Source organism: Balaenoptera acutorostrata, chromosome 1, assembly GCF_949987535.1.
Source record: "Balaenoptera acutorostrata chromosome 1, mBalAcu1.1, whole genome shotgun sequence".
NCBI lineage: Eukaryota > Metazoa > Chordata > Mammalia > Artiodactyla > Balaenopteridae > Balaenoptera > Balaenoptera acutorostrata.
In genome coordinates, this window is record NC_080064.1 from 161,551,758 (window position 1) to 161,575,446 (window position 23,689).

Sequence of the window (23,689 nt, forward strand, 5' to 3'; positions counted from 1 at the left end):
GAGGTCCCTAACCCAGATTACGTTTTAAAAATAGAGAGCAAGCCTGTTGGCAGGAAGGAGTAAGAAAATGTGGTTTGGAATACTGCAAGGAGATTTTCGTGGGAAATTCTGCCTCCTTCTCTCTGAGGCAGTGACACTTAGAGACTTACTCCCACCATCTAGCCTTGAGCCGCCTTGTGGCTGGAAAAGCGTGTTTTTCTTTTCTTGGCGCCTTTAGGATTTCAAGATTCTTCCTGGCCTTGTGGACCATTGTGAGCATCCTGGCAGTACCTCCCAGCGAGCCCCTCCTGTAACAGCTACACACAGGGAAGTCTTTCAGGAAATTTATGACCTGGTACAGATACAGGCTTTCCTCAGCCAAGACCCACTCTGTTTGGCATCTAGAAATGTCATTGGTGTTTTCTTTTTTACACACTCTTCACACATCCTAATTTAAGAATAAAAGTACAGCCTATGGACCTCACCTTGCCACAGCACTTAAATGTACAATTTTCTTTTTTGGCCTCAGAATAAGCACTTTCCTAATTGTTATTTTCCTTGACTGAAAATCTTGATATGTTTACATTTACTTATGTATAACTCTCCACCAAATCTTCAACATTATATATCAATTAAACATGAACCTGGAGTAGCACCGTATTAAAACCAAGATGCTCAGAGTAGTAACATAAGAGTGTCATTAAACGTTTGGTTTAAAAACCAGATGTTTCTAAAAAAGTCTTTTCATATGCCTATTATCTACAGCAACTCAAACTGAATTTACAGTCATCTTGCTGAAACCAGCTAGAAGGAAGATCCTAGAAATATTCAAGAGATCAAAGGATGATAAATGGAAATTAATTGCACAGGAAACATGACTTAATTAGTGTGTCTGTCATTGATAGTCTTTTCATATTTGTCTTTAATTTTAGTGAATATATCATTTATGTGTAAGTGCTTTTTTATGATCACTGCCACTCATGATTATTCTACCCTAGTTTTTCTCACGAGGTCTTAAATTCCCCAACAGTCTGATTTGTCAACTTTGGGGGAGGAAAACTGGATTTTAATTGGCTTGAAAATGTGCTCTTGTGGACTCGAGGCAGCTGGCAGTGCGTTCTGAATCCGCCATGCGTGTTCTCCATGTCTGCATTTCTACAAGGCTTAGACCAGGCTCTCATGCTCTCTCTTGGTTTCCTTTCCTTTTTCTCCATTAACTTTCCTCACAAATACTTAGCAGCACAGTTGGCAGATGAATGGAGGTTAGCGATGGTATATAGATTTGGATGAGAAGGGGGTGGAAACCATTGTATTTTCTTTATTTCATATTAGACCTTGAATCAACCCATTGTAGAGTATCTCTCTAAACTTCCTCCTTTTTAAAAAAAATTTATTGAAGTATAGCTGATTTACAATGTCGTATTAATTTCTGCTGTACAGCAAAATGATTCAGTTATACATATATACATATTCTTTTTCATATTCTTTTCTAACATGATTTATCACAGGATATTGAATATAGTTCCCTGTGCTGTACAGTAGGACCTTGTTGTTTATCCATCCTGCATACAGTAGTTTTCATCTGCTCATCCCAAACTCCCAATGCTTCCCTCCTGCCCTCCTCCCCCTTGACAGCCACAAGTCTGTTCTCTATGTCTGTGAGTCTGTTTTTGTTTCGTAGATATGTTCATTTGTGTTGTATTTTAGATTCCACATGTAAGTGATATCATATGGTATTTGTCGTTCTCTTTCTGACTTACTTCATTTAGTATGATCATCTCTAGGTCCATCCATGTTGCTGCACATGGCCTTATTTCATTCTTTTTTATGGCTGAGTCTTTTTTTTTTTTAATGTTCCTTCACTTCTTCTTGTTATATTCCATTTGGGCTACTATAACAGAATACCATAGACTGGGTGGCTTATAAAGAAGAGAAATTTATTTCTCAGGGTTCTAGAGGCTGAGAAGTCCAAGATCAAGGCACTGGCAGATTCAGTGTTCAGTGAGGGTTTCCTGGTTGATAGATAGGCTTCTTGTTGTCCTCACGTGCTGGGAAGGGCCTGGGAGCTCTCTGGGAACTCCTTTATAAGGGCACTAAGCCCATCATGAGGGCTGCACCTTCATAACCTAATCACCCCCAAGGCCTCACCTCCAAATACTATCCCATTGGGGATTCAGTTTCAACATATGAATTTTGGGAGAACACAAACATTCAGTCCATGGCATTTCTTGTTTACTCCACTAAAACCTTACAGGGAGGCCACTGGACTCCACTGTGTTCCTCTCCATTGAATGTAATGCAGTGACTATGGCTCTCATTCCAGCTACTTGAATACCAGCTTAATTTCATATTTAATTCATTTTTACAGGGCATTGAATTTTGCATAAATATTCTTTGTGCTTCTGTTTACACACAGAATCCCCATGGAGTGCTGTGCATTGTTATTACTATTATTATTGTATTAAACTTATTGCTGCCGGTGTCACAAGAAATAAGAAATAAACGTCACAGTGTCACAAGAAAATTTCTCACTGATATGAGATTTGGGCGTGTATACATTAATGTTATGTTAACATTTGATCTCTATTGAACTGATTTTTTTTTTCCTATGTATTTTGTGTTTTTGGTACAATTCTTTTTTTCACATGACCCAGACATATGTTCTTTCTGCTAGATTTACTTTATTTCCAGTCTCAACTTTGCAAAATCATAATCACCAGAAAAATATTCATTAAACACCATGTGTCACTTTGGTATCTTAGAATTGGCTCTTGGAATTTCTGCTTGAGTCTGGTAATGCATTTTTATTAACTGTGCTGAGTTCCTAACAAATTGGCCAGGGCTTAAAGTTTTCCCCTACTAAAGTGACCATAAGCTTCTCTTTTGAGCTGAACTCTACTTTGGTTGCCCACGTGATCTAGAATCACACATGCTAAAACCAAATGACCTCCAGACTCACCACCATCTTTCTCTGTCACCTATTTCCTTTTTTTTTTCTCCCACAACTTATATTCTCTTTGAAATCCACGTGTGGTTTTTTTTGTTCACTAGACTCCACTGTATTCCTCTCCATTGGATGAAACACAGTGACTATGACTTTCAACCCACAACTTATAAACCAGCCTGGTTGATTTCATTTTTAATTCATTTTTACAGGGCATTGAATTTTGCATAAATAATATTTGTGCTTCTGTTTACAGAGCATCCCCATGGGGTGCTATGCACCGTTATTACTGTTATTATTGTGTTAAACTTATTGCTGCCAGTGTCACATTTAATTGTGAATTAGTAGAATCACTTTTCCTGATGGTGATGTGCAACCACATTTCATGTCTTTACCCACTAATTCACGACTTTATTCACATGAGAAGGCAATTTCGAAAAGGATAAAGGGAAGAGTCACCAGTATTAAATAGTAACCAGACAAAATAGAGTTCAGATAGGTTTAAGTCACCGCAGTATCTCTTTCAATAGTTTATGAAATTTTTAACAGGCAAAAGAGAAAGAAAGGGAAGATTTTCATTTTTTTCTTTAAAGGCAGTCTCTATGTTTAGCAAATACAGGCCAAGCAAACTCGCTCGCTCGCTCTCTTTCTCTTTCTCTCTGACATCAAGCAAAGTAAGAAATAGTGCCTTTTGAATAGGAGATTTCCTTTAATTACATTGGGGAAGTGATAATGGTAGGTATTGCATGTTTAATGTAATGTTCTGGATGCCCCTTTTTCTTTCCTTTTTTTTTTTTTCCCCCTTCACAGCCACCTCATCTTGAGCAGAAATAAAAGGTTCAAGGCTTGTCAGCATCAGTTTATAGATAGCTGTTTAAAAATAATGAGATATTGGGTATTGTAAGGCTCAGAGCCGTCTTGCCAAGACCCATTTATTTCTATTCACCTTTTGTCAGAATTGCAGACAGAAGACATTCAATTAAAACTTGTCACCTGTTGCAGATGACCTAATTGGTACTTGTATGTGTCATAGATTAGGGCTCCATGCTTCAGATGAAGCAACTGGACCCCTGGTGGAATAATATTTTCCCTGCAAAATATTTTGTAAACTATGTCTTTTTCAGATTTCTATGATTTTGATTTCGGCTCTCAGCCAGATTATAAATTTAGCACATATGCCTCAGAACCAGCCAAGAGCAGTGAATCACACCTTGAAAAAAAAGAAGGAGGGACTTCTTTGTGGCTATGTCCTGTGCACAGAAACCTACAAATATATTTTGGATGCAGCTTGAATCTGAAACAGAGGGAAGCCTTTGTAATTTCCTGTGCAAGCCTCACATGTTTAATAGTCCAGATAGCTACCAAGAGACCAAAATGAAAGACTTCCCTTTGCTAATTGTTAATTCATCTGTAGAGCAAGGAAGCTTTAATGTGAGTCCTGGCTTTTATCTCTTTTAGTGACTGAGGACTCAGTTAAAAAAAAAAAAAAAAAAAAAGCCCGCCTAATGGATATGCATTTTCTCTCCCTGTGTGATTTTTCCCTTTTATTTCAGCAGATCTTACAGTGCTTCCACATGCAACCAAGCTATTTCCAAAGTTCCTGAATTGTTGTCATGCTATTTCAGCAGAAGTAAATGTAACCATTCGTCAAGGTGTCTAACTGAAAAGCCGCCATCGGGGTCTCCTTCTAAACTGTAAAACTCAGCCAGAATGTTGCTTTGCCTCCATGGCCCTGGCAAAACAGTCCTTGTTTTCTTTCAGTGGCATTTTAAAGAGGAACAGGGAGCGAGGAAATGAATATCTCTGGGTCCCTGCCTCAAGAGAAAAGCAGACTGACTGAATCTTTTTTATCATTTTTGGTTTGCCCACAGTCTCATAGCTATAAACTTCTTCTAAGTGGAGACGCTTTATAGAGTCATAGATGCAAAATGCCTAGCCCTTCAGCGGAGTAAAAGTATTCCTCTCTCCTCGTGCTAGTTCATCATTCTGCCTTGCTCTTTGCATGCACCCCCTATCAGGGTGCGAGTATTGTTTACCACAGTAATTGGGTTTTATCTGCCCGTGCTTCTGCTTTTGGAGTCTATACCACATGCTCTTTCCCAAAAATAGAATTTGATGACAGAGAAGCAGTATAAACATAGTGCTTGAGAACGTGGGCTCTGCAGCCGTGGTCTCCAGCTGCCACTCCTGGCTCAGCCTCTTCCCAGTTCCAGTTTTCTCATTTGTAAAATGGGATAATAATAGCACCTGCTTCATAGGATTGCTGTAAGTGTTAAATGTGTTCATGTACGTAAAACAATTAACCCATTGCCTGGAATAGAAGCAGCTCTCAATAACCAATGGGTGTTTTGGTTGATTCCAAGACACTTCATACAGAGATTAAGTCATTCCACTATCAATGAAGACATTGCTTGTTCAGGAGATGCAGATATCAGGAGTCAAAAGTTTGCTGAGATAGGAAGAAAGGAACGAAATCATGAAGCCATGTTGAACAGTATCACTGTCTATTTTGAGAAAGGGCAATAATAGTAAGAGAAGATAACTAGGGCTTGGTGTGTTTTATTGTCTCTCATGATCCTCCAGAATTTAATATGGTTAGATTCTCCCTGGAGTATTTGCGTCAATGTACAAATAATTTTCACTCATCCCTTTACTGGGGTACCTATAAATATGCACAAATACTGTAGGTAAAGCTGGTACTCTCTGTAAGGATGCTGTTACGAGGAAGAATCCCATCACAGGCTGCCACTAAAATTCTCGCCGCTGTGTCTTGATTCTGCCGATCTGCCTTTGCTTCCTTTCCTACAGCCCCTCAAAGGGATTTTCTCCACCCTCTGTTTATGATGGTTCCCTCACAGAAATCTCGGGCAAATTCAAGGGCGTTTCTAGGTACTTCTTTTCCTGAACGGAAAGAGCCGGATTCCCTTCCGCAGCAAAGGGAACCGCAGTACCAGAGACATCGTGGAGGACAACGTTCCCACCCTCTTCACCTTCTTGCGGCATAAGTTTTACTTTCCCAGGATGCTCCTCATCCTCAATTACAAGTCGTGTTGGATAACATTTAAATAATCCAACCATTTACTTAGTAGTCATTAAAGTCACTAATCTTTTAAAATATTATTTCACTATCTTTTAAAAAATTATCATTACTTTAATATGACTATTTGCATCTTTCTTAAGTATTCCAGTGGTCTATGTAATTAACGTTTTTAGCAAACCTTTGTTTAAGAACAACGTTATAAAAAGGCTTGTCTTTAATATAGCGAAGTAGGCTAGGATGGCCTTGTGTAATTCTCTGAAGGGGAGATCTTTTATTATCCTATGAAATGACTTTGTGCTATTAAAAATGTGAAAAATACTTTTGTCTTTGGACTATATAATATTGTAAAAATTTGCATTTGGGCATAAAATGTAGACTTAAAATTAGCTGACCTAAGAAGGCCTTGTGCTGAACTGTTTTACTTCTTTTGGCATTTATGTGCCTCATAGCGGTTTTTGTTGTTTTGTTTTTTTCCTTCTTGCCCTATTCCTGCTTCCTCAATTTTGTAAATTCTGACAACTTATGAGATTTGTGATTCCCTTGTGGCAATGTAGGCACATGCAGTATTTGATAGAAAAAGCGATGTGAAACGTTCTGTTTGGTAGGTAATGTCAACTATTAAAATTTTTTATTTAAAAAACGAAAGGGGTAATGGCAGTCTCCACATGAATAGAAAATCCAGTTGCCTTAATTAACTTCAAATCCTGTCAAACATTGAACATTGTGGGTATCTTATTTACTGGGAGAAATCTTCTTTTTAAACTTTTTCAAAAATGGTTTACAAGTGGAGTCCAAACAGAAATTGTTTGTATTTAAGATTGTAAAGATGTAGAGAGACAGGCTTTGCCATTGTAAGTGGAAATATTTGGATTAGATTGATGTTTGTTTATGGCAAATCTGGATTTTCCAGGTCCTGATGGTAAATACTGTTGTTGTTTTTTGTTTGTTTCTGCTGAAAATAGAGACTTTTAAATGAAATGTATTAGGTTAATTGGATAATTATCAATTCTCTACTTAACTTTGTATTGTGTGTTTCTAGCTAAACTCAGAGATAGCATTTTTCTTTTTCATAGACTTTGGGTTAGTTTCTGTATCTGTTCTAAAATAAACTCTAAATGATATTATTAGTGACAGGGATGAGCAGCAAATAGAATGGGATACCAAATATTTCTGTAATCACTTAGACATCAAATAATGTCATTATTTCGGTTTTATCCTTTGTATTATCTTACCATTCAATCATACCTCAAATGTGTTTACCTACAGAATTGAGGCAGGGTAGACTGTCACACTCCATGGGGGTAGATTTTCAATAAATGATCACGATGCAAAATATATTTCAATAAATAATATAGTAATATTTCAACAAAATAATGATATAATGGCAATTTCCTTGGGATTTTAAGGTTTATAAGATATTTAATAATGCATTTGTATAATATCCAAGTATATTAGTATATTAGTATAATATCCAAATATATTAGTACCTTATATTAATATAATTGGATCATTAAAGCAAAACACCAGGGAGGTTATTGTCTTAATATCCATCTTATATTTGGAAAAGCAAACAGGTTAAGGAACTCAACAAAATTTACAGAGCTTGTTAATGAAAGAGCCAGAAAGAAACCATTCTGATTTGCAAACTATGCCTTGCTTTTTTCCATGTTCTTCATATAATATTTAGGAATAAATTATCATATTATTACAGTTGGAAACATTTTTCTGGAAAAACTTTAAAACTAGAAATATACTGAAAATAGACTTATTTATTTATTTATTGGCGTATAACTGCTTTACACTGCTGTGTCAGTTTCTGCTGTACAGCAAAGGGAATCAGCCATACATATACATATATCCCCTCTTTTTTGGATTTCCTTCCCATTTAGGTCACCACAGAGCACCAAGTAGAGTTCCCTGTGCTATAGAGTAGGTTCTCATTAGTTATCTATTTTATACATAGTAGTGTATATATGTGAAAATAGACTTCTTAATGATATCTGTATAGTATTGTTTTATCAGACTCTTTAAAATACAATTATTAAAGTTTCAGTGCATATATTATTATGACTCAGATGAATACATCTGTTTATTTTCAAAGATGCACAAATAAAGAAGCTGGGTCCACATGTTTGAACACATAGTTTGGGCTGATTTAACTTTGAGACCTATGTCACTTGTGTATTTCCGTGTTATATGATTGTCCTTGGGGGAAAAAAAAAACTGGTTTTACTAACTATGTTTTTTCTCCAACAGAACTGAATAAATTGATGAATAATTTTAGTATGATGTAGAAGTAGTTGCAGGTGTGTTACTAGGATTTGAGTTGAGACATTTCACTGAGTATGAAGTCAGCTAAACTAAATCATTATCATTATCATCATATCACTAGAAGATGCATAAAAAGAAGATTTTCCAGATTTTGAAAAGAGATTAAAAGCAGTATAAATATTTTTTACTTGAAATTGTTGATATTTGCCTACTTTTAACCCCCTAAAATGGGAATAAAAATTTCACATAAAAGTTATTATGATCTTTTAAAATACATCGACTCTGGAAATTTTTACCATTAATTGTTATCTAAACTTGGCAGGAACAATTTTTCTGTATATTGACTGCCCATCAACTTTTGCTACATAATTGTATTAATTATTAATTATGTAGTATTAATATCTAATTTTTTCCCTCTACAGTCATCTACTGAATACCATATACATAAAGTTATAAATCATAAAAGAATGCTTTGTCCAACTGATCTTTATTTTAGGAAGTAAAGAAAGCGTTAAATGATGGCTTTGGTAAAAAAGTACTTGAATATTTAGAAACTGGATAGATATGTAGATGGTATGGATGGATGGATGGATAGATAGTAGTTTATCTACCCACACACTGAAAGGAGGTGAGGGGGAGGGAAGAAAGCGAGAAGAAGAGGGAAAAGGAGAAAGAGAAAGCGAGAATGAACGTAAGAGTGAGAACACTCCTTTAGATTTTGGAGGAGCACGTAAAAATAATATGAATATTTCAGTAATTCATTGTTCAAAGTTGAAATGAAATGCACAGTAATAAAATTATTTCACAGTATTTAAAGGATCTATTCCTACAAATACAAAAAATATCCCATAATGCATAATAAAAATTCTGTCAATCAAGTATAGGTATTTTTTTCTTCATGATGTTTAATAACTAGTTTTCAGTGTTGCACTTCTCCCATAAACTTGGGCCAGTTGGCTAAGCTGATTGGTGGCTTTAGTGTGATATAACTGTGTCAGAATTGTTTCCAGCCAAGACCTTGAATCCAATCTTTCAGCCACGATCCTCTTCCTTAGGCCTTCAGGATGGACGAAATCCATTGTCAGAAACTCACCAGCTCTGACTCCTGTGTTGGAAAATACGTAGTGTATTGTTCAGTATTTGGGCATGCGAGGCTATATTGCTCATGGTGAACTCATGCCCTGACAGACACCAAAAGCAAATTTTGGAGTCTACAAACCTAATTGAGATGCATTCTGTGAGCTTTCTTGGTTTTTTTTTTTTTTTTTTTTAATTTTTAAAATTTTTATTGGAGTATAGTTGATTTACAGTGTTGAATTAGTTCTGTGGTACAGCAAAGTAAGTCAGTTATGCATATACATATATCCACTCTTTTTTAGATTCTTTTCTCATACAGATCATTACAAAGTACTGAGTAGAGTTTCCTGTGCTGTACAGTAGGTCCTTGTTGATTATCTGTTTTTTTTTTTTTTAATTTTTTATTATTATTATTATTTATTTTATTTTATTTATTTATGGCTGTGTTGGGTCTTCATTTCTGTGCGAGGGCTTTCTCTAGTTGTGGCAAGCGGGGACCACTCTTCATCGCCGTGTGCGGGTCCCTCACTATCGCGGCCTCTCGTTGCGGAGCACAGGTTCCAGACACACAGGCTCAGCAATTGTGGCTCACGGGCCCAGTTGCTCCGTGGCATGTGGGATCTTCCCAGACCAGGGCCCGAACCCGTGTCCCCTGCATTGGCAGGCAGATTCTCAACCACTGCGCCACCAGGGAAGCCCGATTATCTGTTTTATATATAGTAGTGTGTGTATGTCAGGCTTTCTTGGTTCTAACAATTTCAGAGTTATTTTTAAATGTTTCCTCCTTTTTTTAGCCTTCGTCTGTCATTGTCTTTCTCTCTCTCTGTTTGTTTCATCCTGCCTTCTCTTCACACCACTAATCATATCACATTAATGTTCACATTGCGCTGGAGCTGGATGCCAAACGTGTTATGATACCACTTTTAGTTATATATGCTTTTAATTTTCTAAACTCTTATAATGAAAAATTTTAAATTCTTATGATGAAACAAATTTGAATGGATCTCAGATGAACAGACAAAATGCGACCACATTATATAAACTGGAAAAATATCTTGGAGAAAGAAAGAAATGAAAAAAGACAAAACATGACTAAAGGGGGGGAAAAGGGGGAAGGTGTTAAACTTTAGTAAATTAAATATAGACACAATAAAAATAGAACATTAGAAATTAGATAAATGAAGGAATGGAACTCTAGGCGCAAAATTGCTCTAAAAGCAGCAGTCAAGAAATGTTTCTTCATGACTCACAAGCACTCTATTTTCATTGAATACTTAGAGACTGTACCTAAGCTCTTTGTTTTTTGATATTTGTTTGTCTAAACCTACTTACTTGCTCTTGAAGTTGTCTCCTGATATCACTTAAACTCTGCTCTGATGTTTCAGTTTGACATTTCAGGGTTTATCTAGAACCAAGTGTATGTTTGTGTGCATCACTAAAAGGAAATCAACTCTTAAAGTAGTAGTATTAAGATAATATGAAAAGTTATGTTTTTCTTTAGCTCATGGATTGATAGTCATCTTTAACATATGAGTATATATTCACCTTCAGGATTCACATAGAAATATATCAGCCTTTCCCAAACTGTTTCGTATAATTCAGTTACACCACAACTCACCTGTTCCACGTGATATTAACAAATGTTCCCAAAACAGGATCCTTGGTTAAATTGGTTTGCAAAACATTGCATAGGCTGTATCTCCCTCTGAGAGTTTTATTTGAGAGTTAGTTGCATGTTAAAGGCTCTGAGAGGGCCTTCAGTAAAATAACAATACTGAGGATACTGTTAAACCAAATCTATCTTCTGAACAGTTTGAGAAATACCAAAATATGTACAATGAATTACTTGGTTGTGAATTTATTAATGGATAATGTTAATACTGTCTTATCAATTAAGGTACAATATAAGACCACAAAGCGAATCTCATCTCTCTCTTACTCCCAAGTAATCTTCTCTTTATTTGATAAAGATTTATAAGTTTCTGTCCTAAACTTTACAATTACAGACCGGAAACCACGTTATTAACAAGCACCCTCCCCACTGCCCCATGTAAATGAAACATTTCTTTCTTTTTAATCCCTTTCTTTCCCTTTTGCCCCTTTCCTTAATGTTATAGATCCACTGCCAGCAAAACCTCCCTGAATCTTGACCCAGTCCATCACTCATGAGGAAAAAGTATTACTAAATGCCAGTCTACTTTTGCCTACTTTCTAGCTTCACGCTTCATCTCTGCCCTCCTAACAAATCCCTCCTTCACCATCCTAGCCTCCTGAATTCTTTCAGGAATCTCCTCCTTCTGACCTGCGTTCAGTCCAGACCTGCTCTCAGTTTTCTTTCATTTGAAGGAAAATACAAACGTGTGCCAGAATGTAAGGAACATGCTCCTTCTGAGACATGTTGACTTAGAACAGGGAACGATGCTTGCGTCTCATCTTGTGTAGTGGGGTTCCAGCTCTCTACAACATGTAGGGGTTTTCAACTCAATTCAGTTCCACAGGTCCACGTGGAGTCCTCTGATAGACCGGGGTGGATTGAACAGCTCTGGGTCTACTGATCTACTCAAGCCCACACATTGAGCTTTCAGGGGTGACTGATGAAGAGGATACACATTGCCAATGTCTTTAATTTGAGAAACTGTGTTAGCACCAAATTCCAGTTTCTTTGTATTAATTCTCAAGGAAAGCTACCTTTCCTTTGGTATGTAGGTGACTCTGATGGCCTTGCATAAATGTCTTTCAGCTTGGTCATCTCTGCCAGGTTTGGTTTCCAACCTGTGGCAGTCTTGGTTTAGCCATCACTTTTTTACATTCCTCTACTTCCACTGGACCCTTCTGCAATCTACTCTCTGTTTACCTAGCACCCTTGGATGATACTCTGTATGTATTTGATTGGTCTCAAAGATAGTTACCTCAACAGTAAGGAAGTGCCTGTCTTTCCCCACAGGAGTGCGTCTTGACAGAGTACGTGGAGGTCGGCAGAAGTACAAGCGCAGAATAGATGCGGAGAACAGCCCGTACCTGAACCCTCAGTTGGTTCAGCCAGCCAAAAAGCCATGTAAGTACAGCAGACATGTCTGGCTTTCCAGCACATGACATCCTCCCAGCTGGCTCTAGGTACATCAGTTTTGGCGTGCCCATCCCTACTGACTCCAACGAGACTTCTCTTTGTTGGCGGGGGTGGGGAGATGTGGCTTTATTCCCAAGGATTTCCTTTGCAGGGCAACAACAACTCAGCTAATTAACTTTTTTTCCTATGGTTTTCTCCCCCTCTACCTTTTTTCACCTAGTCATTTTGTGGAAGCGTAAGCATACCAAGGCATAGCTTATATAGTGCGAATTTTACATTTACAGGTTATTTTCAGAGGTACATAAAATGGATCGTACCATGATCATTAGTTCATTGGAGCTGTTAGTTTCAGATTTCACAAGAAAGTGATTTTTGTAGTTTTCACTAGCTAAATGAGTTTGTTCAACCTCCCAATGAAAATACATTAGGAGCCTCATTAATTTAGAGCTATAGAAGGTTAACGCACTCGCTAGCAATAGATTAAAACAAGGAGGGGCCCTACTGATAACAAGCATAGGTTGGTAGTTCCATTTCAGATGCCCTTATGGGCATTATGAAGTGTTTTTTTAAAAGCCCATGGTTTGATAATGCCCGGCTGCAATTTGAAACGATGGTAGGTATGTAGCTAAAATGCAAACCCCATTCTCTTTGTCATTAGCTAAAAAGAGCTAGAATATAGACTGAGGCAGTTAACTGTGTTCCAGTTTCTGAAAAATCAGTTCATGGCTGTAGTGCAAAAGGGCTAACATTTTAGGATGTTTATGCATAGAGTTTATACGAGGCACTGAAAGTGCTTTGGTGGAAACAATTCTCACATTTAGCTGTCTCTGTCTCAGAAGACACAACCAGCCCTCACCAGAGGAAGTTGCAGCTATAGCAGTTCTAGAAAAGACATGGGTAATTTCTGATCTGCTTTCAAGGGAAGAACAAAAGTGTCCTCTTCTCATTCAGATTCTCCAGGAGGGGTCGCTGTTATGCATCATCCGTGTGAGCATATGGGCATCTGTTAAATACGTAAAACAGACCCTGAACTGTAAATGAAAGGACATTTTAGCTATGTCAAAGGAAAAAACAACCAGTTTTACATAAAATTAAAGCTTAAGTGAACATATGGCATGGTTTCCTTTTGCCTTTCCAAAAAACATTATGTTGATTATACCTTCAATTGTCCAATCTGGCGTCTTCTCCTCAGCCTGCATAAGCTGTTTGGCATTCTGCAAATACAATCTAGGACTGCATTAAGCAGATTTTGCACATTAGAATAAAAAAACTTTCTGATAATACAATAAAATGCAATAAACACTCATGTTTAATTTCATTAGAGGTTTCGTTTTCCTGGATTCACTAATATCCAGACTGGCCATTTCTCATTCATTTTATACGAAGTCGACTGACACCATTGATGATATCCTCTACCGAGAGAAAAATGAGCACCAGCCCATTCGTAAGTCCACAGGATGGATAAAGAAACATCTATGGTTTTCGGCGGAAACCTGAGAAAAGGGGAAGAGGCTTGTCAAGTACCTTTAAGAAGATTACAGCAATTTCAATGAGCTCCATTTGTCTGAGATAAAAGAGGACTCCTAATAAATCATTACTCATTATCTTAAGGCCTCTGTGTTAATTTTCCTTAGTCTATCCAATTAGTGTATTTTGGTAACAAACATTTATAAAACTTAATTTTCAGATCCTGTCAGAGACTAGGCATGGGCTTTGCTCAGAAAGTGTCTGGGGGAGATTTCTGGAGCCTGACTGATTGTTTGTGTACTACAAAAGCCCAAGAATGAAAATTGGGTTCTATTGATTCTAATTAGGGAAACATTAAATAAGATTCACCTAGAAACAGTGCTGCCGGCTATTCCATTTTCTGAATGATAGGAATTTCTAAGCTTCCACCAAATTTCTCTGACCCCCTCCAGTCAAGTATCCAGTGGCTTGGGTAAAACAGGTTGCATTTTCCCTGTACTAAAAGAACTCGAATCACGATTTCCTTCCGTTACATTTTTGTACCCTTTATTACTGCATTTTCTTCTAATCCTGAGGATCTAGTAGTTGCTGACAGGTTTTGCTGCATTGTCAGAGCAATGAAAGTGGAAACTTTTCCAAGCGTAGCTAAAAAACAGGGTGTTGTTTCGATAGCATATACGAGAAACAAATGTCATTCTCTTCAGATCCTACAAATTAAAAAAAAAAAGAATCTCTATTTGATTTTAATTTCTTTTCTAGAAAATATGATATTTGGGAATACTTCCTCCCAAATCTGTATTTTTAATTTGATAATAATTGAATATTACTGCCATTGAATGGTTATCTGTTGATAATTTGAAGTGAACAGAAGTCATGTGGCAGTCATAGTAGTAAAAATTTTAAACTCTATCAAAAAATTACTAATTATAGCTTGGATAAGTATCCTTGTTATGTTGTTACAGCAGACAAAAAAAGAACTATGTTTTCAATTCTAAGGTATATGAAGTCTTTTCATTTTAAGTTAAAAAAGTTAAAAATGTATAGGGAAAGGCAAATGGTCTAGTAAACGTAGAGGAACCTTTGACTTGGCTCACAAAGATCCCATTTAATACCCCAGTTTTCTAGAGTAATAGGACACAGACGTTGAAATATCTGAGTTTATTCTTACCTATTTGTATTTCCTCACTTAGAAGAAAGTATCAAATCTAAAGCTACATGTAGAAATTGAAAATGGGGCCAACAAGAAAAATCATTCCGTTAGCAAGGCTTTATAACCCCTTCCATAAACTCTCACATGGCCCTGAGTGATAAAACACATTTGATGTGATGCTTTCCATTTGTCTCTAGTGTTTATTTTATGAAGGATTTTAAAAACATATATCACAAATTTCAGACAGATAAATCTGAGCCAGAGAATGAGCTAAAGACAACAGATGAAAATAGAGGATTAAAGTATTAGATGCTCCAAAGTGGAAATACGGTCACATTTAAGTTGGAGTATTTTTCTGGAAACTGACATTGGCTATATTTGGAAGATGGGCTGGGTATGTGGGGAGGGGGAGAAAGGCAAGACATTCATATTGAATGCATCCCACTGAGACAGAGTTATACAGTCAGTAATTCACCCCGGCAGAAGGGCTCTGACCTTTGCTCCTCTTTAAAGGAATTAGGACAGTTAATGACTTTCATGCCCATTATGTCTACGGGCAGTAGGAGTTCTTTGCCTCCTACATTATGTTCTATATTTCAATGGTTTATATGGATATTTATTTTAAAGCTGTTGTATGCTATTTAATCTGCTTCCCCAGATCCCACCTAAGAATCAAAGAGCAGACCCAGAAAGCATCTAACTTCTCTTATCTGTTTGCTATAAAAAATTTCATTGCAGGACAGATGCTTCATTCCAGCAAAGGCAGATAAAGCCAAGAAGAAACAAAGAACTATTACAACTGCTATGGGTTTTCCAGAACACTGTTTAGTATATATATGTTGAACCGTAAATGGAATATTTGGGGTTGATTATAGGTGTTTGAGGGATTTTTTTGTTTTGTTTTTTGTTTTTGCTCAAAATACCACCTAGTTTAGAACGTGCGAAAGAGGGATGATACTACTAGTGATCTTGTTGTGCTCTGGTCTGATTCTGCAGATAACAAGATTGTCTCACATTTATTGGTGGCTGAACCGGAGAAGATCTATGCCATGCCTGACCCTACTGTTCCCGACAGTGACATCAAAGCCCTCACTACACTGTGCGACTTGGCCGATCGAGAATTGGTGGTTATCATTGGATGGGCGAAGCATATTCCAGGTACCTTTTCTGAAATGAAAAAGAAAAGTTTGCCATTAATTCCCTAGGCTTTGTATGTTGATTTAGGCAAATTCACAATTTTCTCATTAGGATTTTTAAATTTTATTTATTTATTTTAATTTACTTTTTTTATTTGTATTTTTTTTAATTAATTGATTGTTCTTGGCCACACTGCACGGCTTGTGAGAACTTAGTTCCCCAACCAGGGATTGAACCCAAACCATCGGCAGTGAAAGCGCAGAGTCTCAACCACTGGGCCACCGGGGAATTCCCGTTCATTAGGATTTTTTTAAACCTTTACATTTGTTTTTGTCATACTTAATTTAGTGCTTTCTTGGTCCTAATAGAATCATATGCCATTTTTATAACTGTACCATCTTGAATGCTTGTTAATTATTTTTTCGCATATGAAGGTACTATTGCCAACCTAAGATAAAGAGAATATAACTTGTTAAAATATTTCCTTATTCTTTTAAAAAGTCCGAGTTTTCTCCTAAGGAAATACTGCTGTTTTTTTCTTTTCACTTTAAATAAATGTTTATGAATTGGGGGCTTTAAGGCAGACAGCCTGGGTATAAGTCCTGCCTGGCCTGCCAATGGGACAACTTCCTGAACTTACTCTATCTTAGCTTCCTAAACTCTAAATAAAGCTATAATATCGTAATAAAAAAAAGTTTTTGTCAGGAGTAGTCTAGATACCTTTTTTCCTTTTAAAAATCACTTATTTTGTTGTTCGTAGTGGCGATTTATACTGAATTGTTTTTCATATTTGCATATTGCTTTGGTTTACAATTAGATATTTACCATGAATTTATACATAAATTATGAAAATAAATGTTCAATTGACATTGTAAATATTCTCATATGGTGCCTTAAAAGTAGTATTTCAGGTTTTTATTTTTTAATATTTATTTATTTATTTATTTGATTGCACTGGGTCTTAGTTGTGGCAGGCGGGCTCCTTAGTTGTGGCATGCGAACTCTTAGTTGCAGCATGCGTTTGGGATCTAGTTCCCTGACCAGGGATCGAACCCGGGCCCCCTGCATCGGGAGTGCAGAGTCTTATCCACTGCACCCCCAGGGAAGTCCCAAAAGTAGTATTTTAAAGTATCCAATTATTTTTCTCTCCAGACCTGTCCTTAGATCAGTGAACATATACCTGATCACAAGGTTTAAGAATTGTAGTAGTCTACTTGAATTATTGTTTGTTTGAGCTTTGATCTTCAAATAGTTTACAAACAAATTTTTGGACAATGAGCCGTGTTTCTTTGGTACAGTGAACTTATTTCTGTCTCCTTAAACTAGTTTGTCTTTATGCCTTGAATGCTACAGTAATTTCTTTAATCAAATTGATGGCAGTCCCTTTCCCAGCCCACACTGAAACCAATTTATTGGTCATGATACGCCAGCTATGTTGCTAACAGTCGTAACGAACTGTCAGGCGATATCGCAGTGAAGCTAATTTGAAGTCATTAGGTGTGCAGCGTTCAGGCGACAATTTGTTACAGTGCTTGGGAACACAGCTGACATTTCTGAATGGCTTTGTTCACTGCAGTTCTAGATGAGGCCAAGCAAATTGTAAACTAATTTAAACATCACTCTGTATTATACCAGCTACTTTGTCTTACACTGTTTGCTAATAAAGCACCCCAAATTAAGTCAAAACTAGTTAAATAGGTGAGCTGGAGTGTATTCTTTAAGAGATACCTCCACAAGGGTCACTACGTCTAAAAGAAAGATGAGAATTTGATTGTGTGGATAGCTGATTTGCATTTGGATTGTAATCATATCTATAAGGTTTTTAGAAAAAGCAAAAAAAATAGAAATAGAATATGCTAAAAGACGGTAAGACATTGGAAGTTGTAGCGGTGGAAACAGCCAGAATTTGCCTAAACAGTGTATGAAAACTTTTTTGGAAGGAAAGTGTTATGAAGGGTTTTAGAAAGAAACAAAACTAAGATTTGTTGAAGTGTCCACAGATTAACTTTTAAAAATAATCAATATATATTATATCATTTACATTTATCCACACACACACGTACACAGACATACATATTCACAGATTTAAAATAGCATTATTCTAACCCAGGGTTTCTCAGTCTTGACGCAATTGATGTTTGGAACCAGATAATCTTTTGTTATGGGGCCTGTCCTATTCCTTGTAGGGTATTTACCAACATCCTTGGTTTCTACCTATTAGCATCCTTGAGTTGTAACAAACAAAAATGTCTTCACACATCGCCGGATGTCCTCTTGGGGGGCAAAATCATGCCCGTCTTCCCCGGTTGAGACCCATCGTTCTAACCCAGGAATCAGATATTATTATCCTTAATTCAAAGATAGGGAGATCTGGGGCAGAGAGAGGTAAAAACACTTGCACAAGTTCACAAATGTATCCAGAGCCTTCAAAGCCCGCACTCAACATTGCTTCCTGGAATAGAATCAGGATAGTTTAGTCCCCCAGTTGACTACCTTTGAAAGAATTATTTCAAAATAAAAATGATAGCGTTATGAATCGCAACAGCATAAAAGGCTATGTCACTCTGACTCCAAACCGCCCATTATTTCAGAGAATTCTGCCCAAGTTCTCCCTGAATTAAGAAATTTGTTAAGCCCATATTTTGTTATCGTACAGACGTTCCATAATAACGATCAAGAGAAGTCAACCAACTCCTTCTGCGGCTCTCTGGTGAGGAAAAGTCAGTGATAAATTTGTGGGTCCAGTTGTGTATCTAAGTAGAAATGTCAGCTTACAGAGGAACTTGTCACAGTAAAGGGGCTTTGGTGACCTTTGTGAAGACAGTAACTTTAAATAACTATGAGTAACAGCATTTCCAGTGGTGGAAACAATTGCTATACGATTATGTGTTCAGTCTTAAGCTGAGGCTTAGAATTGGTAGGGGCTGACGTTATTCTCTCTCCCCAGCAAATGCCAGAGGAGGTTACTTTGCAGTGATGATTCACAGCTCTGGTTTCCGTGATACCCGGAGGGTGCTTTAAATAATTGCAAGGAGTATCTTGGCTTTTCAGAGAGGGATTAGCAAAACACGAATTCACTGAAATGCTTTTAAATTTCATAACAGTAAGCGTGCCATGCAGTGTTTGGAGGTAGAAGTAAAAGATGCTGTGATACCAGCGTGCTGGTCTATATACCCGGGTTCAGGGAGACTGGGCACGGCAGCAACATGGAGCGTGGGATGGGGAGGGGGTAAAGCCAAAGAGAATATAAAGATTAAAGTCTCATTTCTGCCTTGATAAAAGTAAAAATGTGTTTTTGATACCATGACCTAGTCCTCATAACCGGGGTCAGAGCTGGAATTAAAGCCAAATCAGAACTGAAATTTCACCTGTCTTAATCTTCACTTCAAAATTGCTTTTTTTTTTTTAAATGCTTCTGTTAAAACTAAAGTGAAATCTTTTTTTAAAATATACTAAAATCCAAGCCTTTGCTCTCTTTATGCTGCTCTCAGTTTGTGGAATCTCTGTCTCTCTCTCTCACACACACACACACACACACACACACACACACACACACATAGACACACACACTTTTTAAAACTTAAGTTTAGCATATAAGATCAGATCAGTAGCCTTTCTGCACTCCTGGGAAGGTACTTTTGTATACTTGCTTTTGCTACATAAAAATAAGGGGAGGAGCAAGGCAGAAGTTTCTGCCACACTGGGATTGGCCTGCTCTCCTGGCATCTGTCAGGTCAAAGGGTGCAGGGTGATGCCCATGGACCACTTTGGACCATGTGTGAGAGAGGGTTAGTGTGGGCCATCTTAGGACCTGTCCTAGAGGGTCACCTGGAGGGTCAGAGAGATACAGCTGAAAGGAGCTGGAGGGATCACTGATAGCTTAGAGGCTGAGGAAAGAGTAAGGAACCAACATGAATAGAGGTACTTTGACACAGGTCAAGGGAACTGATGGCCAGAGAGCCCCAGTTTTGAGGGTGTCTCCAGATGTGCCCTCATAAACGCACATGAGACAAGAATCTTCCCGCACGTAAGAGGAAGTTGGTGCTAGATCACCCAGCAGTGCCAGTCACGGGAGAACTTTCTGCTCTCCGCTCCTTGTTTCTCTTTCCCCCACCTCAGTCCAGTTCCAGTGGGTCTAAAGCTGGACAGGAGGAGTAGAAGCCCATGGTTGGGGGGCTAGAGAAGACCGTGACCACATCCACCCAGCCAGCCTCGCTGCCTCCAAGGCGTGAGATCTGGGAGTGGAGGGAGGGGTCTCCAGCTTGGATCAAGAGTGGAGTCTTGACTATTCCTCTGGGCTGGAATTTTAATTATTAAACCAAGACTTGTGATTGTGAGGACTGGAGAACTCTTGTATTATGCAGGAGTGACCAGGAGAGCCATGGGGCCTGCCATGGGAAAATGGGCTTCCAGGAATACGTTTGCATAAAACTGGGAGATAAAAATAGAGTTGCTCACTCCATGTAATGGTTACACAGATTTGCTCTCTCCTCTAAATGGTTACTTGACTGTGGGTGGAGGATGTGTGTATGTGTGTGTGTATGTGTGCGTGTGTGTGTGTGTTTCATTTTCAAACCCCCAGAAGTTGTGCCTGGTACATTATAGCCATTCAATAAGTGTCTGGGGGATGAGTGACAGTTTCTTTGGGTTGCAAGGTACTATATCAACCAGCTATTGCCACAGTGACTCTGCTTAACAAAATACCCCAAGCTTACTGGCCCAAAACAAGGAGTATATATTTCTCGCTTATGGGTCTACAGGTTGGATGGGTTCAGCTGATCTCGGGTGCGTTTAGCTGGGCTTGACTGCAGACTGCGAGGTGGGTCCAGGTCTGCTTTACGTGTCTCTCCTCTTCCTTGAGACAGGGGCCACGCAGGCTGTGTTCTTCCCATGGTGACAGGCAGGTGTGCCAGAGGGCAAGCCCAGCTGTTCCCATTGACCAAAGCAAGTAACATGGACGTGCCGAAAGTCAAGGGGCAGTGAGGTGCACCCAGCTTACTGTGGAGGTCAATACGCTGGCGGGGATTGTGGGGGGAGGCGGGGGGAGGTGGGTGGGGGCGGGCAGGGGCGGTGAGAGATTAGGGCCAGTAATTCAATCCGCTGCAGGTACCATGTACATTTTTTTGTCCACACTTAATCAAAGATAAGGGATGGCCTTGAGTCATTCACTTTTTGCGATCTGGGGTCTCAGCTGCAGGAGGGAGTGCTCGGGCCCCTGCTGGGAACTGATAGTTATTGAGGACAGTTGGCCTGGCCTTGGGAGCTCTGAGCTCTCAGCCTCGCCCTGCTGAGTGATCCAAAAGAGAAGTGACATGAGGCCCCCGAATTCTCTGGGCCGAGACTCTTGATTACAAAATAAGAAGGCCTTGGTCCCTTCGGCTGAAACTAGTCCTGGTCAGGTCCCATGGGCATGACTCCTGTGCCCTAAGGAGGGTCCATATTTGGTGCAATGCTCTGCTGTCGCCATCTTGAAATACTGAATCATTTTTGGACAAGGCGCCCTACCTTTACATTTTGCACTGGACCCCACAATTTATATAGCTGGACCCGCCCATGGGGATGCAGGTTTCCTGAAGATTTACTGATGTAATTCCATCCTTGGAGGGACTGCAGCTCACTCTGTGCTCATTTATTCAACAATAATAACAAAGATTACGGCCACCAATTTATCCAGTGTCCTGAAGCACCAGGCACTATGCTAATAAGGGTTTTATGAACATCATTCCAATCCTCGTATCAGACTTGCAAGCTTTTCACGAAAATGAATGTCATTGTAACGTATAACTCATCCAAGATCACACAGCTGGGACTTGAGTCTAACTTCGTTTCTCTCCCATGCCTTTCCGCCAGATGATTTTGCTGTTATGTTCCACAAACTGGATGGAGATCTGGGGATGCAGTACATCTGGGGATAAAGTAGTACAGTCCCTACCCTCAAGGGGTTAAACATCTTATTAACAATAATTGCAAACACCTACATGGAACTTGCTGTGTGCAGACAATGTTCTAAGCAATTTATACATATTAAGTCATTTAATCTGTACAAAAGCAATCCATTGTTTTTAGCCCCATTTTATAGAGGGGAACACTGAGGTATAGAGGAGGTATCTCACCCATGGTCACATGGCTGGAAGGTGGCAGGGCCAGGTTTCAGGCTTAACCCCTTGATGTACCTCCTCTCACCTTGGTGCAACCAGGCTCCTCTCTGCTTTGGTGACGGGGGGAAAAACATAAATGAACTCTTCCCACCCTGGGTCAGATTCTGTGGATACAGTTGAGAACGTTGTGGGAGTGGAAGGGAGACAGGCCCTGGGCCCTGAGACCTGGGACCCTTTACCAGAGTGCTTGCACCTGGACAAACGTCTCCTCCAGCAACAAAATACAAAGAAACTAAAAGTAACTGCAGGTATGCGCAGTTGGGGCAACAATAAGCAATAAGATACAAAAAGGCCACAAACCAACTGTCACTTCTGAGTGCCAGGAGCGAAAGCAGGGGACTGTGCATGGTCCCTGCACACAGCGCCGCCAAGGGGGTGGGCAGGCCACCTAAGCTCTGCCTCCTGCCCAACCCAGGGACCTGCATCTGTCGTAACTCCGTCTAAGGAGCCAGCTGGCACCCTCCTCAGGGAGCGGGCGAGGGCACCTGTTACTTGTTTTTGCTCCCAGTACCGCCTTACCTGGATTTCTTATCAGGACTCTTACCGATTTCTAGTGATTGAAGAGTCCAAGGACCTGGGTCGGTAACAGAAGGGAGACGGGAGGCAGGTGAGCACAGAGGGTGGGCCCCCGGTGTGACATGATGGGGGCGCTGTAAGGGGGTGGCCGTGGGACATAGGTGTTACCGGTTCACCCAGACACGAGGAAGCAGGCCCTGCACACACAGCGGGAGGGAAGCTACCCCGTGACTGGGGTTCAGAGCTGCCTGTTCCACGCACACCGACTGCTTGTTCTGTGTTTGGATCCAGGGGGATTTCTTTTCTCACCTCTCTTCCCAGCTTATGGTCCGATTAGGCTGCTCCCTCTTTTTTTTTTTTTTTTAATTAATAACTACTTTATTTATTTAGTTTTGGCTGTGTTGGGTCTTCGTTTCTGTGCTAGGGCTTTCTCTAGTTGTGGCGAGCGGGGGCCACTCTTCATCGCGGTGCGCGGGCCTCTCACTATCGCGGCCTCTCTTGTTGCGGAGCACAGGCTCCAGACGCGCAGGCTCAGTAGTTGTGGCTCACGGGCCTAGTTGCTCTGTGGCATGTGGGATCTTCCCGGACCAGGGCTCGAACCCGTGTCCCCTGCATTAGCAGGCAGATTCTCAACCACTGCGCCACCAGGGAAGCCCAGGCTGCTCCCTCCTGAAGGGAAATGTTTCCATCCACCCATCCTGGGTCTGTTGGTGCCATTTTTGCCTCCCCAGTGAAGCTAGCCGTGAGGAAAGGCTTAGCCGGGCAGAGCCGTCTCCAGACCTGCCCGCCACTGTGGCACTCCATGGGGGGACAGGCGTGTGTCACCGCAACCCTGCTCATTCCCACACAGCGCCCACCTCACGCCAGGGACCGCGCTCGCGGA

The 23,689-nt window shown here is 39.5% G+C and overlaps 1 long non-coding RNA gene and 1 pseudogene across 1 annotated transcript in view; one reads left to right on the top strand and one right to left on the bottom strand.

Moving 5' to 3' along the window:
• The window catches only part of LOC130708317 (uncharacterized), a 52,979-nt gene extending 40,744 nt beyond the window's left edge, over positions 1-12,235 (bottom strand). Inside the window, exon 1 of the long non-coding RNA XR_009008529.1 lies at positions 12,221-12,235. This is a non-coding gene — a long non-coding RNA (uncharacterized LOC130708317). The remainder of the gene's footprint in view (positions 1-12,220) is intronic.
• LOC102999705 (estrogen-related receptor gamma-like) overlaps positions 1-23,689 on the top strand; it is a 192,151-nt pseudogene that overhangs the window by 148,870 nt on the left and 19,592 nt on the right.